The sequence below is a fragment of the Elephantulus edwardii genome, unplaced genomic scaffold (assembly GCF_000299155.1).
Source record: "Elephantulus edwardii isolate Elephantulus edwardi_28Jun2011 unplaced genomic scaffold, EleEdw1.0 scaffold00044, whole genome shotgun sequence".
Taxonomy (NCBI): Eukaryota; Metazoa; Chordata; class Mammalia; order Macroscelidea; family Macroscelididae; genus Elephantulus; species Elephantulus edwardii.
Window position 1 is genome coordinate 6,189,794 of NW_006399794.1, and position 20,610 is coordinate 6,210,403.

Below are 20,610 nucleotides of genomic sequence, written 5' to 3' on the forward strand. Positions count from 1 at the left end.
ACCTTAGTCTCCAGAGAGACACTGTTGCTCCTGAGTACCTTTGAGAGGTCCCTAACAGCAGACTTTCCCATCGCGATACGCTTTTTGATTTCCTGACTGGGAAGATCTAGGAAGCATTAAAAGAAGATAGAAGGAGTATACAGAGTCACTGAACCAAAAGGAATTGACTGACACAGAAAAAATTTTATGAAACAACATATGAGTAAGAGTCTGTGGTGATGAAGAAAGACGTTCAAGCTCTTCTGAAAGAATTGACAAAAAACAAGGCCCAAGGAATCAATGGCATACCAATTGACATATTTCAGTAGTCATTGCCCTGGATGTGCTCACCCAGTTGTGCCAAGAAATCTGGAGGATAACTACCTGGCCAACTGACTGGAAGAGATCCATATTTGAGCCCATTCCAAGGAAAGGTGACCCAACAGAGTGTGGAAATTATTGAACAATATAATTAATATCCAATGCAAACTAGATTCTACTGAAAATTTTAAAAAACAACTGGAACAGCACATCAACAGAGAACTGCCAGATGTGAAAGATGGGTTTAGAAGAGGCCACGGTACGAGGGATATTATAGCTAATGTTAGATATATCTTGGCTGAAAGCAGAGGAATGTCTATCTGTGTTTCATTGACTGTGCAAAGGCATTTGACTGTGTGGATCACAACATTCTTACTCTGAGAAGAATGGGAATCCCAGAACACTTGATCACTTATGTAAAACCTGTACTTGGAGGGGAGCTCTGGTGGCCTAGTAGCAAGAAGCTGCACTGCAATCCCAGAGGTGCACAGTTCGAATCGACCAGATGCTCTGCTGGGGAAGGAGGGACAATATCCTCCTGTACCAGTCAGATCTGATTTGACAGTACACACAAATAATAAAATAAAATAAAAAACAAAACAAAACAAAAAAAACCCCGTACTTGGACCAAGAGACAGTCATCAGAACAGAGTAAGGGAACACTGCATGGCTCAAAATCGGGGAGGGTGTACGCCAGGGACGTGTCCTATCTCCATACCTTTTCAATCTTTTTGTGAAACAGATCATTTGGGAGGCGGGGCTCTATGAGGAGGAATGTGGCATCAGGATTGGAGGAAGACTCATCAACAACCTGCGTTATGCAGATGTCACAACCCTGCTTGCTGAAACTGAGGAGGACCTGAAGTTCTTGCTGTAGAAGGTCAAGAACTGCAGCCTTTGATATGAATTGCAGGTCAGCATCAAGAAAACAAAAGATTCTCACCACTGGGATGATTGACAGCATGATAATAGACGAGGAAGAGATTTAGATTGTTAACAGGTTCAATTTGCTTGGCTCTACATCAACACTCATGGTATAGCAGCCAGGAAATTAAAAGGTGAATTTCATTGGGATAATCTGCTGTCAGGGACCTCTCCAGAGTACTGAAGAGTAAGGATGTCAGTCTGGACTAAGGTATACCTGATCCAGGCTATGGTCTTCACAATTATGTACTATGCATCAGAAAGCTAGACAGTGACTAGGGATGATAGAAGGAAAATTGATGCCTTTGAGCTGTGGTGCTAAAGAAGAGTGCTGGATATACCATGGACCAACCACTAGGAGAACAAACAGGTTCTTTTTTTAAATTTTTTTTATTTTATTATTTTTTGTGCATGTACCGTCAAATCAGATCTGACTGGTAGGGGAGGAAATTGTCCCTCCTTTTCCGGCAGAGCATCTGGTGGATTTGAACTGTGTACCTCTGGGATTGCAGTACAACTTCTTGCCACTAGGCCACCAGAGCTCCCCTAAACAGGTTCTTTCTGAAGAGGGTAAAACCAAACTGTTCCTTGGAGGCAAGGATTCTGAAGCTTCATCTGACTTACTTTGGGCATGTGCAAGGAAGAACCAGTCCTTGGAGAGGAACATCATGTTAGGGAGGGTAGAAGGACAGTACAAGAGAGGAAGGCCCTCAATGGGATGGATTGATTCAGTGACTGTGGTAATGGAGGTAGATGTGTCAAAGATAATAAGGTTGGCTCAGGATAGAGCAGGGTGTAGGGCTGTTGTACATAGGGTCACTATTAGTCATAAGTGAGTCAATGGCACAAAAAACAACAATTACAAACTACACCACCAGAGCTCTTACTACAAATAAAATATTCTGTAAAATGTGTAGTATACTGTCAGAGACTAATGGTTGTGACAAAAATGCTTTCAGAAAGTAGGACACTCTGAAGTAGGAAAAAAATGTTTGTTAAATTGGCAAGCACTTGATCTGGAGCCAGAGAGGTAATTTTTTGCAGATATGGCATCTCATGTTATTTGATGTAGTCTGGCTAGGTCATTGCTGATATCAGAAACAGCAGAGAATACCAGAAAGATACTTGTTTGTTTGTTTTTTTTTAATTTTCAAAGGAATTTGACTATGTTCATCATAATAATTATTACTAACTTTGAGAAAAATTGGAATTCCATGTGACTGTGCTCATGCAAACCTGCATGTAGACAAGAAGCAGTTATTCTGACAGAACAAAAGTGATACTGGATCATTTTAAAATCAGGGAATATATGCAATAGAGTTGAATTTTTTTCTCCATGTTATCTTCAATCTGTATGCCTAGCAAATAGTTTGAGGAACTGAACTATATGAAGGAGAATGTAGCATCAAGACTGGAGGAAGACTCATCAACAACATACATTATGCAGATCACACAACCTTGTTTGTAGAACGTGAAGGAGATCAAAGACTACAACCTTCATTATAGATTATATCTCAACATCAAGAAAAAAAATCCTCACAACTGGACCAATAGCATCATGATAGGTGGAGCAAAGATTGAGGTTGTCAACAACTTCACTTTACTTCACAATCGATACCCATGGTAGCAACAGTCAAGAAATCCAAAGAAATGTTGCACTGACTGGGTAAATCTCCTGTCAGGAACCTCTTTAAAGTGCTAAGGAGCAAAGATGTCTGTTTGAAAGCTAGGGTGTGCCTTGTTCAAGCCGTGGCTTTTTCAATTGCTTCCTATGCATGTGCAGGTTGGACAATGAAAAAGGAAATGAGAAGAATTGATGCCTTTGAATTGTAGTGTTGGGGAAGAGTTGAATATTCCAGGCAATGTCAAAGAATAAATAAATTTCTCTTGGAAAATGTGCACCCAAGGTGCCCTTAGAGATAAGGGTGGTGAATCTTTGTTTCATAGAGTTTGAACATGTCAGGAGGAGCCAGTCCTTTAAAAAACACATCATGCTGGGAAAAGAAAGGGTCAGCAAAGAGAGCCAGACTCTTAAGAAACTGGATTTTTTTTTTTTTTACAAAACTGGATTTTTAACAATGGCCATGAGCATGGCAGTCATCATGAGAATGGCACAGGATAGGGCACGGTTTTCATCTGTTATTTATAAAGTTGCTTTGAATCATAGTTAATTCAAAGAGGACACTTAACAACTGGTCATTATCTTCTATTGCATTTGCATTTTAGACAAATGTTTGTTGTTGTTGTTATGTGCCGTGGAGTCACCTGCAACTCATAGCGACCCTATGTACAACAGCCCTAAACTCCGCTCTATCCTGTGCCAATCGCACTGACTCTGACACAACCATCCCAATTACCCCAGTCACTGAATCAATCCACCTCATAGAGGGTCTTCCCCTCTTGCACCGTCCCTTCACCCTCCCAAGCATGATGTCCCTCCCCAAGGACCTGTCCCTCCTTACACATGTCCAAAGTATGTCAGACTAAGCCCCAGAATCCTTGCCTCCAAGGAGCAGCCAGGTTTAACCCTCTCCAGGATGAATGTTTGTTTTCTTGGCAGTCCATGGTACATTCAATACTCTTCTCCAGCATCACAGCTCAAAGGCATCAATTCTCCTTCTATCCTCCCTAGTCATTGTCCAACTCTCTGATGCATAACAAGTGATTACAAAGATCATAGCCTGTATTAGACACACCTTAGTCTCCAGAATGACACCATTGCTCTTCAGTACCGTGGAGAGGTCCCTAACAGCAGACTTTACCATTGCAATTTTTTTTTTAATTTCCTGGCTACTGGTGCCAGAAGTAGAAGAATTCATTTCCTCTCTAGTAGGAGTTTTTAAGCCTCCGTACTGTGAAAAGAGTTCTGATGGTGCAGTGATTAAACACTTGACTGCTATCTGAAAGATTGTTCAAACTCACCAGCTGCTCTTTGGGAGAAAGATGTGCTAATTACTTCTTTAAAGATTTATAGGCTTGGAGATTCTATTAATTGATACCAACTCAACAACAATGATAAGTGGAGTTGAAATCAGTTCAACAGCAATTGGTCTTATGGACAATATGTGTTAAATTGCTAGCTTGTTTATCTGTTTCCTGCATAAGTACTTATTACTGTGTACCAAGACCTATGACTTTAGATTACAGAAATGAAAAGACAAGGTTCTTTCCTTTAAGTAGTTTATAATTTAATGAGAGACAGAAATAAGCAGATTATAATAATACAGTGTGAGAGCACAGGATGAGAAACTATTTAAAGTTCACATGAAGGAGAATAATTCTGGAAGGTTCAGAGAAAGCATCACAGAGGAGGTCCTGCCTGAACTTTCTCTTGAAAGTGGAATACAGTTTGGCCAATGAAGCAATCTGTCTTTAGTTATCTTTGGTACTAGGACTAGCGGATATCAGTTGCTCACTAAAGGTTTTCTTTCTTTATTTTAAAATTTCATTTTTTATAAATTTTTTTTAATTTCTGTTATTTTTTTTATGCATACCATCAAATCGGATCTGACTAGTACAGGAGGAGATTGCCCCTCCTTCTCCAGCAGAGCATTTGGTGGATTTGAACCATGTGCCTCTGGGATTGCAGTGCAGTTTCTTGCCATTAAGCCACCAGAGCTCCCTACAAAAATAATGGCACCCAAATGAGTCGCCTGATGAAAGTAGAGCTGCAAATCTATCTCTTGTACATCTAATGAGATACCCAATATCTAAATTTGGATTTCTGGTCTGTGGTTTGAGCATCTGTGTTTCGGGAGTCTGGTTCTTTGAAAATAGTTTTCAGCATTGCCACTTTATCCAGCAGTGCATGAATTTGTAAGAACCTGGATTTTATTCTTTTTCTTGCCACTCTGGAGTTTTAAAAGGTAGAGTGTAGGAGCAGGTAGAAGCCTTACAAGGGTGATGGGTAGAAACTGAAGGATATCTATTTGAATCTTTAGAACATCAACCTCTCTAGTTGGATAGGGTTACTTTGCCTGGGAATACCACCATTTCTATATACCTAATTCCTTTATTGCTGGGTGAGGTCAAGCAGTTGTAGAGGCTCTGTAACTGGGTTCAGAGTCTATTCAGTTGGTTTTCAATTCTAATCCCATGTGAAACCCCCTTAGACCTGTATTCTTATGTTGTTGAATTGTTGTAGAGTGCTGTTGAATCAGAACCAACTCATAGCTGATCCTCTAGTGGGTTTTCATCTTACTTGGATCCACTAAGTGTACTGGATCAATACACTTGATACCAGCAGTCAGGAGATCATATATATTGCATGGGGAAGTCTGCAGTCAGGGACTTAACCAATTAGTGGAGAACAGTGATGTTAGTTTTAGGACTAAAGTGCACTTAACTCAGACTGTGGTCCTTTCGTTCACCTGCTAAGCATCTGAGTGTTGGACAATGAATAAAGATGACAAAAGAAGAATTGATGCCTTTGAGCTGTGATGTTGGAGCATAATACTGATCATCCCATGGACTGCCAAAAAAATAGGTGTATCTTGGAGAAGGTGCAGCCAGAGAGCTCCTTGGAGACAAGGATGGCAAAGCTTCATCTCACACACTTTAGGCATGTTGCTAGGAAAGGCTATTCCTTGGAGAAGGATATCCTGCTTGGAAAAGTGGAGGGGACAGTGGAGGAGAGGAAGAACTTCAACCAGGTGGATTGACATAGTGACTGTAGCAATGGGTTCCACTGTGTCAGAGATTGTGAGATTGGCACAGGATAGGACAGGGTTCAAATCTGTTGTTGTTCATAGGGTTATTATTAGTCATACTCAATGGCGCCTAACAACAATAACAAATTGCACGGGAGGAGATTGCCCATCTTTCTCCTATGGAGCAGCTGATGGATTTGAACCTTGTGTCTGAGTTAGCAGCACAGTTCCTTACCACTAGGTCACCAGAGCTCCTTGTGCAAGAGCTCAGAAATAAAGGGAAGGCATCAGATAGATGAGTTTTCAATTAGATGATGCCTTTCATCTATATAAACCCACAGCCCATCATAGAATAGGACACCGGCATGAATTTAAGTGAATATTGACTGAATTTCAATCATTGCATCTGTGGAGATCACCTATGGTTCTTGTCTAAAGAGAAGACTCCTCTCACTGTGAAGAGGTTTTTCTATTCTTCAAGTTGGGTGTGTTTTGAAGGGCATTCACTGGGCACTTTATCTTGTTATCTTCTAAAATTTATAACAACTATGTAATGTAGGCAGTATTCTCATTTTACAGATAAAGAGCCCAAGACTTGGGAAATTTAAGGTGTAAGGTCTTATGACTAGCGTCAGGACAGGGATTCAAACCCATGCTCACTTGTCTTTAGGTTTATAAACTGTTGTAGCACCTTGTTTGAGGGAGGGTTCACACTTACCAGGAATCTTACTTGGAGAGACTCCATGGAGAAACTTTGAGGAAAAAATCAAACCTGCTGTCTGAGCCATCTGGTGCAAATCTTGAATTGATGCAGCCCTAGTCTAGCTAAGATTCTTCCCAGCAACTTCAGCACACTAGGAAATGGGTTTGTGTCAAGTCTCAGTCTCTGAAAAGACCAGTGAGGTGAGAGGTCTTTTGAAAACTAATGATGGGGAAAAGAGACAAAGGCAGAGTGTACTGAGCACGTAATGGCTTACTCATGCAGTGAATGACTGGAGCGGCACTCTGTACAGAAGGGCTGAATGGTGGCAATGGATCTACTTAGCCATTAAGAAAATCAACTTAGGGAATATTTACTTGTAAGACTAGTTGGGGGATCTGCAAGTGCTGTGAAATTGAGCCCAGGATGTAGAGTTGGAGGTGCCTGATGGCACATTTGAGGCAGAGTTTGGTGGGGTAGAGAGTAGACGGATCTAGAGGGGGTGGTAAGAGAAGGAGGCGGCTGTGGATCGCTTATAAATGGTGCTAAAGCAGAACCTGAAACCTAAATTCCAGGAGGTGAGCGAGTGCTGTGCATTCATGGCCTGTTTGTTATGAAGCCAAGTATGTAAAAGTTTCCATAAAGGACCAACAAATGAACTACTTTATATATTACAGTAGTTGAAATAAAATAAGTGCTGAGAGGTCCAGGTTCTCTGAAAAACTTTGAAGCCACGTGAGGACAGTGTAGTCCTTTTTCCTGTTCCTGAAGGAGCTCCCTCAGTACACCAACCACTCTTGACCTCTAGCTGGGGTGAACGGGTTCCAGAAAGCAGAGTGCTCAAATATGTAGACACTAATCTGCAGAAACAGAACTTCCAAAAGCCAGTCAGGAGTCAGAGGGGAAGATGAGAGGAGCTAACCCAGGAAAGAAGACATCTGTTCTGCAACAGAAAAATGTTGAAGTGAAAACAAAAAATAACAAACGGAAAACACCAGGAACTGGAGATGGTGGCAGTACCAGCGAGACTCCTCAGCCTCCTCAGAAGAAAAGATCCTACTTTTGAAAATGAAGAAACATTCATGAACAGAACTGAAGTTAAAGTGAAGATCCTGAAGAACTAAAACCATGACTAGTTGATGACTGGGACTTGTTACTAGGCAAAAACAGCTCTTTCATCTTCCTGCCAAGAAGAATGTGGATTCCATTTTCAAAGATTATACAAATTATAAGAAATCTCAAGAAAACAAAGATAATAAGGAATATGCTGTTAATGAAGTCATGGCTGAAATAAAAGAATGCTGCAATGTAATGTTGGGCACACTGTAAATTTGAGAGACCTCAGCATGCGGAAATTCTTGCAGATCACCCTGATGCACACATGTCCCAGGTGTATGTACGGAGTGCCACATCTACTGAGATTATTTGTGTGAATTGAAACAATACTGGCCTATACACCTCTGGATGAGAAGAGCCTTGCTTTATTTACTGAGCTATCTTCATGATTTCATCATTTACCTGGCAAAAAATTCTTGTGCTTTGTCTAGTGCCAGTGCTTGTGAAGTGGCTCCTTCTGAGTGTTATTGGACCCTATGTGAGACTGCTAATCCTTGCTTATATATTTGGAACTCTGTAAACACATTTTTGTTCTTAGTCCTTCTCTTGTACAAATGATGTCCTCTGAAAATGTTAGCATATAACAAAATTGATGTATGTTTGTTTTCAGTTTGATTTTAAACAGAGGAGATAAAAAGAGCTGGTATATGGCTCCTTTATTTCTTTGCTTTTTTTTTTTAATTTCAAAATTGCTGCCAGTGTATTCAATAATGGAGCATGGGAAGATAAGCTGTGGAGTGTTTTATTGCCTAATTAACAAAGCTGCTTTTGAGTGCTGGTATTTCTATTCCTTTAACACTGCATACTTTTATAATATGTGTTAGTGCTATATGAGAAAATGCTCTGATTCCTTGTGCCAAAGTTTTGATTCAGTGTATATAAGTGAACACATTTATCCATTTATGCACTTGGGTGCTCGCGCTCTCTTTCTCTCTCTCTCTCTCTAATGATGCTTAAAGTAAAAAGCCCATCCTTTGCAAGTCAGCCATGTTATGCCTGAGGCATATTATCCTTGCTCAGATTGTTAAAGAATGGTGGCTTATTTAATGGTTTTTGTATTTGTGTCTTTGCACATTTTATTAACAAGATAAGATACAATACAGTGTGTAGCCACTGTTTCTGGACTAGTTTTTTAGGAATCGTTTTTCGGATCTTCAATGAATTTTTTCTTTTTTTTATAAACAAACAAACCCACAACAACTAATTGCAAGTGCTCCTAGGTCAAGTCCTAGTTGTAAAACTGTAATTGAGTCCCACACTGAAACTTTAAATAAATATAATAAATTTTATAGGGAATATGAGATTAGTATTTGTTCCCAATCTAAAAGAGTGATTCAATAGAATGGAAATTATTGAATAATATTAGTATCATATGCAAGTAAAATCTTGCTGAAGTTTATTTTAAACTGCCAGAAATTCAAGGTAGATTCAGAGGGGGACGTCATTGGCTGAAAGTAGAAAATATCATAAAGATGTTTACTTTTGTTTTATGACTATACAAAAGCTTATGTGGATTATAAGAATTTTGCCTTATGTGGATCATAAAAATTATGGTTAACATTGAGAAGAATGAGAAGCCCGGAACACTTAGTTTTGCTCATGTGGTATCTATACACAGACCAAGAAGCAGTTTTCTAAACAGAACAAGGGAACATTTAATCTTGTGCCAGTTTTGGGTTGTATCCTTGCTCCATTCCTGATCTAATCATTGGAGAAGCTAGATTCCATGAAGAAGAATGTGGCATCAGTATTGGAGGATGACTCATCAACAATCTGCATTATGCAGCTGACACAACCTCACTTAGAGAAAGAGGACTTGAAGTACTTGCTGCTGAAAATTAAAGACTACAGCCTTCAATATAGATTACATCTCAACATCAAGAAAAGAAAATTCCTTACCACTAGTAAGTAGACAACATCATGATAGGTGCAGAAAAGATTGAAGATGTCAACAATTTTACTTCACAACCGAAATCCATGATAGCAGCAATCAAGAAATCAAAAGACAAGTTGCACTGAGGAAGTTTACACTCCAGGACCTTTCCAAAGACCTAAAGAGCAATGAGTGTTGCCGACTGAGGGTAAAGTATTTTTATAATTATTAATAATGAGGCAGAAAGGACCTAAAGAGCAATGAGTGTTGCCGACTGAGGGTAAAGTATTTTTATAATTATTAATAATGAGGCAGACAACCAGGAATGAGATAAAACAGCATAAAGACAGGAGTCCAGCAGTTCCATCCACTGAAGGCCTTATTCCAGCTTCCCTGTATCTTTATTGAAAATTATCAGGAAGTAAATTACAAAGAGAATTAAATGCAAATGAAGCCAAGGGTTTCTATTGAAAATCTTGCCTTGACTCAGGAGGGAGGGGTCAGCAAATACTATGCAGGAATCCTGTAAACCCTTAAGGATTTGATTGCCTTGGTGCCTCAGGGTGAATTCCAACTGGAACTGCACCTCCCCCACATCCTGAAATAGCATTAGGTTTATTACAAATATTTAGTATTGGCTTCCCATAAATGAGGTCAGTTTAAAGATCCAAGCCATGATATTTTCATTTTTTCCTTTGCATCTGACAGTTGGGCAGTGGATAAGGATGATAGAAGACCATCGATGCCTTTGAATTGTAGTATTGGAAAAGAGTACTGAATATTCCATGGATTGCCAAAAGAACAAGCAAGTCTGTCTGGAGCAAGTGCAATTAGGGCGCTTTTTAGAGGCAAGGATGGTGAACTTTCATCTCACATACTTTCAGCATGTTGTCAGAAGGGGCCAGTCTTTGGAAAAATACAACATGCTAGGAAAGATGAAAGGTCAGAGAAACAAAGGATGACGCTCAGGATTGATTGACACAGTGACTGTAACAGTGGGTTCAAGTATATCAGAAATCTTGAGGATGGTGCATGGTACAGCAAAGTTCAGACCTGCTGTTTATAGGATCACAATTAGTAGTAGTCAACTTGATCGCACTTAACTACAACATAGGGAATTGGTATCCCTAAAAATTCCATTTACTGTGCAGTGGTTCTTTCTTTCAAATGATCAGGTCTCTTCTAAAACACCCAAACCCACTGCTGCTGAGCCTGTTCTAACTCATACCAGTCCCCATCAGGTTTCTGAGGCTGCACATCTTTATGGGTGGAGACTTCTGCTCTTTCTCCTGTGGTTTTTGAATCCTGGTGGATTTGAATCACAACCTGTGAATCAGCAGTCTTACATGTGACACACTACCCTATCCTACCAGAGTTCCTACATAGGACTTTATGATTTGTTTGTTTGTTTATGGGGAAAGGCAATTAGAACTTTTCTTTCCTGTGCAAATAAACTCTTGTTTCTATGGAGTTGAAACTGACTCACAGCTGCCTCCAGCAAGTTTTGGAGGCTGTAAATCACACAGGATTTTGTCCATCTCTCTCCTTAACCACCACCAGAGAGGCAGGGCCTTTAAGTAACCAGCACAACTCCCTATCTACTAGGCCACTAGAACTCCAAATGAAAATAAAATTAACATTATTTCTTTCTTCTTGAATCAATGCAAAAACAAACTCTGGGTTGGCAACCTTGATTCTGAGACCTAGATCCCAAAATCTGCTTGTGTAGTGTCATTTCCCATTTCGCTGTGGAGGATGAATAAAATTGTGAGAAGAGTCCTGATTTGGAAGTCGCAATTTCTGGTGCTCTTCTGTTCTCCAATGATTGGAGTGATCTCAGACACTTTTGGGCTTGAGGCTGAATCTGATGAACTCCAATAACACCAAATAACCCTTTGAGTCTCATGCTTCCTAAAGCTAGTAGAGTTAACAGCTGTATCCCTTGCACATGATTAATGATGAAAGGGGAGGCAATCACTGTCTCTCAGTGGGCAAGCCTTAGGGCTTTGGGAAGACCCAAAGAGAGGGAACTGATGCAAGATGCTACAACTTTAGAGTCAGAGAAGGAAATGACTCTTAATGAGCAGCTTCACTGGAGGGGCTCTAATGGCCTCAGATGAAAGTAGGAAGGGGAGGGGAAGCTCAGCCGCAGGAGCCTTAGAGGCAAGGCTATTTGCTGTTTACTAATTTTAGGAGTTGAACAGTGTGCCCAGTCTTATGAGGTCTGCTTTGGGCAGTGACCTGAGTCTTCTAGGTGGGAAAGAAGGCCACTGGATGGTGTTGAGCTGGGCGTGCAGCAGGTGCAGGAGCTGGAGCTCCAGAGCCCTATCAGCTGGATGGCTTTTTTCCTCATGAGCAGTTTCCTTAACCTAATTGGGTCTCTAGGGACCTAGGAGTAGCACTGGCAGCTCAGAACAGTTACCTATTACTGGGAGAACATTTTCCCTGGTGATGGAAAAGGAGGCAGGCTGTGTTTTGAGGGATGTGCTTGCTACTGCCAGTACTTCCTGGAAGGTTATAGCTTATTTGCTAAGGAAGGAAGTTGAATTGGCAAATTCAACTTGGAGTTCATCTCCAATCCCTTACTGTAGACTGGAGTATCAGGAGGTCAGAAAGGGCTAGGACACTACCCAGGATTGGCATGTTCAGAGTCAGAAAAACCTAGCACTATTGGATGCTAGCCCAGGGTTTGTTTTGACTTAAGAGGATCTTCAGAAAATGCAGCATAGGATGCTGCCCTTTTCTTCCCACTGTGACCCTGCACAGGCCCAGTTGGAAATGGGGTCCGTTGTCTTGCACCTAGTATGTCCATGCATTTATCCTTGCATTGACTCTGAGGTTTGGAGATAAAATGAGCTAAAGGTGTCATTAGGACAAGGAAGGTTATCAGCTGAATGCAGTTAGACTCCTCTTACCTAGACCATCTACAGCCCACTGTGGGTACTTTCTTCACTCAGAAAACCTATTTCACAGCTGGCTGGTTCCCTGGAGAATGAAGGTCACAGAATACACTCTGGCCTCATTGTGTTTGTTTTTGTTTTTTTTTCTAATTGTGGTTTTAATGCCAGTATTCTGATCCTTGATTTAGATCTGTTGCCTAGTCCTGCCTCACAGTCTCAGCATCCCCTTGTTTTGCCTCAGTTTACTCGATTTTCTTTCCAATGGTGGTAGTTTTTGACCTTACTTTACCTACTACCTATCTGGCTGTGTGCTCAAATCCTTTAGCCTTAACCTTGAACCGGCATTTCTAGCTACCCAAAGGTTCTATGATGCTTGCAGTATTGCTTGGTCTTCAAGGTGTTTTCTAACCTGGCCTGAAAAGAATATCATAGCCTCTTCTCCTGCCATTCCTCTACCTGTTGTGTCCTTACCAGTCTTTCTTGGAAGAGGCCTCATAATTTGAGAATCTGTAATATTTTTCTAAGGTTGTTCCCTTATCTTTAAACAGTCTTTCTGTTTATTAACACCTTATTGAGATCTGAAATTTTAGCACCAAAATGACCCTGTTAATATACTTAGAGTACACATAAATAGAGAATGGGCTCAAGAACAAGCAAGATCCTTGCTACTAGAATTGAGCTCCAAAAGATTAGGTAGGAACAAATTATATTTAGGTCAAGGTTTTCAAGCTTTTTCCTGTAAAAGACATTATTTTATAGACCGTTTGTCACACCTGTGAAACTCTGTCTTGAAAGCAGTCAGGCAATATGGAAACAAATGGGCATGACTATGTTTAAATAAAACTTTATTTTTTAAAAAAAACAGGTAGGAGCACAATGTTCTGACACCTGTTTTAAGTTCCTTTGGGGAAATTGGGTATATTTGAGCCTGTACTTGATAGAAAGAAGAAACAGACAAGTCTAAGGAGATGTGAAGGAGGAACTTTGAAGTAAGGAGGAGTATTGACACAGAGAGGAGATGGCAGAGCCAATATTAGCAAGAGGATGAGTTAATTTTGACTAGAATTTGGGAATATTCCAAATATCTCTGGAAAGAAAAATTAAGCCTAAATTGTTAAGTGTCTTGATCATTTTAAGTTATTTTGTAGATATTGAAGGTTTTTTGATCAGTGCCATGTAATTTTAAACATATCATATTAATTTGTGATGAGATAAGATGTAAGAAGACCCACCAGGAGGCTATTATAGTTATTCAGTCATTGGTTCCTGACTAATAGGCTTGGACCAGTGCTGGTCTAGATGCCTAAGAATTACTTACAAAACTAGTTTCCAAAGAAATATAGCTAGTCCCATAACCTACAGTCAAAAAGATTAAGATTTGGTAGGTTTAAAATTTAGAACAAACCTTCCAGATTTGGGTGTCACTGGAATAAGCCAGGGGGAATGAGGCCTGATCTTGGAGAGAGTACGGATGCCAGACAAGGCAGAGTGTGGGTAAATCAGGATTTGGCAGCTGCTCTCTCCTTTCTCTGCTTGTGACAGCTCAGTCACATGACTCCCTCTCGACCCCCACCCCAAACCACCTCAACCCCAGCAACCTATCCAATTGTAGTTTATTCATTCTCTTTCAACAACTGTTTTCTATTTCTTTCACTTAGCATCCTTTTGATGTTCAACTGGTCTGGCTTCCTCCTTGACTTCCATATCTCCATTCCACAAAGATAGTCATAAAGCCCAGCTCTGTCATGCTTCAGAACCTTTTCTGGTTGTCTTTGTTTTAAGGATCAAGGTCAAGCTTCTTAGCTTAGTACTTGTGACCTTTCCTGCAGTTTACTCTCCTGCCAATCTTAATAAGCTCTCTTCCAGACACTCCCCCATATCCTACAGTGCTGTCCTTTTTGAAATTAACCTGTACTTTAGTCTTGCCCTGACCTAATGTCTGTCCTCCAGATCAAACCCTACTTTTCCCTCCCTGCTGCATGTGCTTGTGCCTCTCAGAGGTAGGGGTGAAATTAGGTGCCCTTAGGGGATACCTCTCAGGACCTCTATGCATCATAAATGTGTGTCTTCTTCATCTGAAGTCCTAATCTGCTTGTGACGGACAGTTGGTCACTATAGCAACTGGCTGTGACGTCACAGGATAAGGACTTCAGGTGAAGTGGCAGGAGCAGGTGAGTGTGTAGGAGACAGATTCTAATGTCTGTCACAGTCCCCCACCCCCTCTTCTGCACACCCCCCTTCAGTGCCGGGGCATGGAGGGATGTCTTGGGCTCCTGCTGATTTTTAAAATGATGCGGTGAGAGTGTGTGCCTGGCATCTGCGTGCTGCAGCAGTGTGGGGCTGACAGAGTGTGTCAACTTGAGCTCTGGCTGTGCAGGCACCGCTGCCGCGTGAGCCTGTTATTCCATTTTGGATTGCTATTTTGATACTCAGATTGCATCATTCTTCCTACGTATAAACAGGGGGTCCCCAGGGCCCTGCAGCTACTCACTTCTCCACCAACACTGTTGTTGTGATGATCTCTATTTAAATGAGCTGCCGGATTGGGGCAGGCTCCAGCCATACATGAACACTGTCATTTTGGGGAACATGGAGGGCTGAAGGATTTTTGGATCGAGTCCTAAAGGACTGAGAGCGATGGCCTCCTGAGCTATACAGAGGGCGACAGAGCTAGTTCCTGAAAGTTGAAAATCTCATTTTCTTCCGTCTGAGCTTCTATTTCCGAGGCACCCAGAGGATTAGGAGGGAGATGCAGCTAGGAAGAGTGTCGCCTCTTTGAGGTCTCCCTCTTGCTCTTCAGTTTGGGAAAATTGCTGCAGAGCCTTCCAGATAAACAGGAGCAGGAGGAGTCAACCAAGCCCTCTCTTGCAGAAGCATCTCAGGTGAGCTGGAGAAATGCAGTCTTGGCTAAGGATACATCAGGAAAAGGAGGAGAGGATCCAGTCTGTTCCTCCTATCCCCCCAGTACCCAGCTCCCTGAGGTTCCAGCCCTGTAGCCCAGCTGGCTGCAGCGTGCAGGGTGGGTATTCTTGAGCACCATTCCTCTGGGACCATAGTGGTCTCACCTGTCGCTCTGCCGACTTCTCTCAGAGTGGCAGGGAGCACAGGTAAGCCTATTGGCAGCCAGGGCCAGGAATAGAAGTTACCTTAGAGCTATCTGAAATCAAAATCCTTTTTTCTAGCAAGGACTGAGAAACTGGGGAATGTATGTAATGTGTTTCTTAAAGGTAATATTGTTCTGAGTTAGGAAACCTTCAGGTGCTTGTGGGGAGGGGGCTGGCTATCTTAGCTGATGACTAGTACACCTGCGACTACCCTTGAGTGGAAGTTCAGGATGGTCAATGAGGAAAGACAGTCAATCACAGGATACAACGAGGGTATTCTTTCTCCTTTAATGCCAACTATCAGAGGCACAGGGAGACAGGGTCCTACCTGTGGCCATTGCTCCGTGACCCCAGGTTCCCCCTTTGTTCTATAAGGATTATGTGACTTTTAGCTAAATCTTTCCCTTTCATCGGGTCTCCCTGTTACGCTCCAGCTCTGGTTCTACAGGTGGGGACTGGCAGCGGAGCATCATATTGCTCTAGAGGATGATCTTTTATAGTCAGAGTTTGAGCCCTGGCTATGGTACCCTGGATAAGAGCTATGGAATGAAGTGCTTCCTAACTTTCAGAAGATTTCTTAGGGCTGGGTTCAGGTGAATGTACCTGAGATGTGTGTTCCTGCCAGGGGGGCCTCAGCTGGCCCAGTGCCAGCTTTCTTAGCTCTCCTTGGTATTTCCCTCCAACCTAAGCTCCTTAGCGCCCAGGTTGCCTGGTCTTGCTGATCTTACCTAAAAGATAGACACTCTCAGCCGAGGCCTCTAACCTTGTCTCATTCACTCCTGGATTCAATGTCTCTGTTCATGGCTATCATTTAAACTGGGAGTCAGGCGATGCAAGACTTGCTCTCCAACTTACCACCAACCTCTAGGATGCCCAAGTATCAGTAGATCTTATGTCTGTTGGGAATCTGTCCAGTTCTTTTCTTTGCCTGCCGTCAGTGTCTTTTTTGGAGCCCCCTTTTAAGACTGGGCAAAAGTGCAATAATGAATGAATGGAAATCCAAAGTCTCTGTAAATTTTCATTAAAATTAATAATAATAAAAATAATAAAGACTGGGCAAGCACTGCTGTCCCAGCCTGTTTTTCTCTCCTGCATGTAACCAGAAATGGTTTCAGCCACCGGGTAAGAGCATGCTCTCTCTAAGGCACTTGTCTTCAAACTTGACATAGTAATCACTTGGAAATTGTAAAAAAATTCTTACACCTGGATCTTGTCCCTCAAAATTCTGATTTTATTGGTATAGAATATGGATTGAATATCAAGATGGCTTGGAAGTCCCCTATTATAATTCAGAGAAACAGCAAAGTTTGAGAACCACTGCTCTAAAGAATGAAATTGTCCAGATTTATTTTCTCCTGGAAGAAGAATAAAATATGTCTTCCTTGCCTTTCACAGATGTTATCTTTCTTATAGATAACATCTTATAGATAATATCTATAAGAATATTGTCGTCGTTGTGACCACAGAATCGGAACCAACCCATAGCTGACCCTCTGATGCTTTTCAGAGGCAGTTAAGTACATGGGAGGAGATTGCCCATCCTTCTCCTGAGGAGCAGCTGGTGACCTTGAAACACATGCCTTCGGGATTGTGGCACAGTTTTTGCCACTAGGCCACCAGAGCTCCCATAAGAATATTATAGATACTAATATATATACTACAGATGATATGGATTCCATTCTCTGCTGGATTTTGCATCTATAGCAGGGTTCAGATGATCATTAGAGTCTGGCAATTATTTGATATTCTATTTATATATAAGCAAATTATCTAGTTATTAAATTATTTATAATTGCATTAGAGAGATGTATAGCATAGTAAAAAAGTGCATGGGCTTTAGAGGCAGATAGATTTTAAATTGTATCATAGTGCAAACAGTATTTCTGCCCCTGTCTTCTAAGATCTTTGATTTCTCAAAATCTCAGTTTCCCCAACTATAAGATGGCAACAATGCCTACGTCTGAGAAATGGTTTGAAAAGCAAATGAGATCAAATATGTACATTTCCTGGTGAAAGTAGTAGTGTTAACCAGATATAAACTTGTCTCAGATCTCCCAGGGACCAAAAAGACAGAAGATCTGAATATTTTGGCTTTGAGATGGCAGTCCCTAAGCCTCCAGGAGAATCTCTGGTGCATGTCGCTTCTTTATTCTGGAAGGAGTCTCACTTTCTCTGGGGATGATAGTTAGGCCATTAGACCCTGGCAATGTGTCTCTTAGAATTGATGTTTCTGTATATGAAATAAAAACTTAAGAGTTTTCTAGAACAGATCAACTATGAAAAAAAAAAATCTAAGTACTATTTTGTGTAATGAGTAATTTGTTGCTAGGTACTGTCAAGTATGACTCATAGCGACTTGGCTAACAATAGAACTGAATATGTAATTTAACTGTATGTTAATAACTAACATTGTGTATTTATTTCATTTATCTCCATAGTTCTAAAATTGATATATTCAAATTGTTTTAAAGACAACTTTATTGCAGTGTCCTCAATAAAAATTATAAAATTCCTTCTAAAAGTGCCCATGTTTAAAGCAACTTGATGCATGTTGAGGTGGTTGAGAGGAGAACTTCTGAGAAAGAAAATTTCTGGCATATGACACACAAAGGGAACACGTGTCATCTGTGCACTCGGGGATCCACTACCTGCTTGGGATTTTACTTGTATCACAATTGCGATTCTCTTCCACTACTGCCTGTTGTAGCTGCCCTTCCTCAGAGGCGATGATCTTTTAAAGCCAGGCCTCTCAGCCACAAGCTACTCCTTGACTTCCTGACAAGTATGATAGCCAGACTGCCACTTGATTTCTCCCCTTTCCCATTTTGCTAGAAGAACATTTATTAAATCTGGAGGCAATAGGCAGAGGGAAGAGGTTGGATAATTATACTTTCTTGATATCCCTGTCCCCCTCATTTTAAAGATATAGAAAGTTAGGTTCAGAGAAAGAATGACTTGCTCAAGGTTACAGTAATATAGTGCCTGCCCAGGGTCAGGAACCCATTTCTCCCAAAACCTTTCTAAACACTTTTCCTCTTTTCTGAATCAGGCCTGAGTCCTCTATCATCTCAGACTGCCTTCCCCACCCCCATCACCTAGTAAATTTTCAAATGGGTTCTTGCTACTTTTTATTGGATGAGTGCAGGAATGCAAGCTGGAAAAAAACCCCAAAACAACCGACATACTCTGATATGCTAGAAAAGAATGAATATTCTTTAATATCAAGTGTAGATTATTTTTATATAGGTATATGAGCAGATTATTATAATCGGTGTATGTGATATTTGTTACATATTTCAGGGTGCTGTGGGAATCCAGAAGAGGGAACGATTAATTCACCCTGAGGGAAATCAGACCCTGTTTCTCAAAAATGAGACATTTGAGCCCACTTAAAAGGGTAAATAAGCGTTTATTTAAAGGAGATTGAAGGAAGAAAATTTCTGAAAGAGGGACTAGCATTTCCAGACTCATTCAAGCAGAGGCTCAGTGTGTTCAGGAGATAGCAGAGACAGCTGGCATGGAATGGACAGATTGAATTGGCAAATGAAGCTAGAGATGAAAAGAGATAAAGCCAATTTGAAAAGGGCTGTGAGTGCTGTGAATGCAAAGCTAAGGATTTTGACTTTTTTTTCTTTTCTTTTTTACTTTTAAGGCAAAGAGAAGTAGAGAATGTGGGAAGAAGTAGAAGTCTTACATGACCTGTTCATTTCTTACTCTTCTTTCATTCTGCTAATGAGGTTGTTACTATGCCTAATGTTTGAGCATCTGGTAGCAGGGGTTTGACAGCTTTGTGGAAATTATTTTTAACAATTACAGCAGCATCTCTGTCCTGCAGAGGTGGATGAGGAGAGGTTCCCCAGGGACAGCAGAGTGGAAAGGAGAGACAATCACCCAATTCCCATGGATGATGCCACCTGTGAAGCAAATCCTTCTCCAACTCTGGCCATTGTTCTTGACAGGGACTCAGCTCTGTCACTAAAGTGCATTAACTGTGTGAAGGCTAGGGAAGTTTATTTTTGGAGCAAGGGAGTTTTAAACTATTATTTTATGTAATCAAAATACTTTTTAGTATATATGTGTTAACACAAAACTTACTGCCTCTGAAAACCTGCTGGAGGGTCAGTTATGCATCAGTTCCAATTCAACACAAAACAACATCATAATTTAATTGCATCATAAATCTTCCCAAACTTAATAGTTGAACAACAAGCATTTATTTAATTTGTGCTTGTACATGTTGGCTATTTGAGCTCAAAGATTCTTCTGATTGGGACTGGGTTTGGCTGATCTTAGCTGTGCTCTGTTGTGGGTGAGCTGTGGCTGACTGGTTTATGATGGCTTCAGGTGGGACATCTGAGAAAGCTAGGACCTCTCTCTACCTGGTCTCCTATCTTCTAGAAATTTAATCTGTGAAGGTTCATTCTTAGAATTCTAAGAGGAAAAACAGAATCATACAAAATCTTTTAAAACCTGGGCTTAGAACTTGTTCAAGTGCTTTTTCTTTTTTTAAAAAAAATTATTATTAATTTTAATGAAAATTTACAGAGATTTGGATTTCTGTTCATTCATTGTTGTACTTTTCTCCCTGCCCACCCCTCCCCTCCAGTTGATTCTTCTCTTTGAAAAGTAAAAGATAAATTCTCTCATTGTTATACAATCCCCCCCCCGCCCCAAGTTACTCCACTATGCAGCCTTTGTTCTGGACTCATGACAATAATACCTATTTGTATATACCTTTTAAACAGTTCTCTCTCTCATCTGTTTGAATGCAGTAAACATAATTTATCCCATCAAGTGTTATTTTTTACTGCCACGTTCTGCTGTCCAAAGCAAGTCATAGGCAAGTCTAGATCCAAAAGGTAGATTCCACTTTTTGATGGGAAGGGAGCTCAGGTTGTGTAGTCTATAAAGAATGCCACTAACCCAAAGGCTGCACCTCTCTGTGGTTTGAATCCACCAGTGAGTACTCTGCTGGAGAAAGATGGTCAATGTCCTCCTATGCAATTTACAGCCTCTTAGGGAGATGGGAGGTCAGCTGTAAGGT

At 40.9% G+C, this 20,610-nt stretch overlaps 1 protein-coding gene and 1 pseudogene across 1 annotated transcript in view; both read left to right on the forward strand.

Moving 5' to 3' along the window:
• TRIM66 (tripartite motif containing 66) overlaps positions 1-20,610 on the forward strand; it is a 92,434-nt gene that overhangs the window by 32,583 nt on the left and 39,241 nt on the right. The gene's annotated exons all lie outside the window — the stretch shown is intronic.
• On the forward strand, positions 7,113-19,232 carry LOC102862106 (annotated as a pseudogene).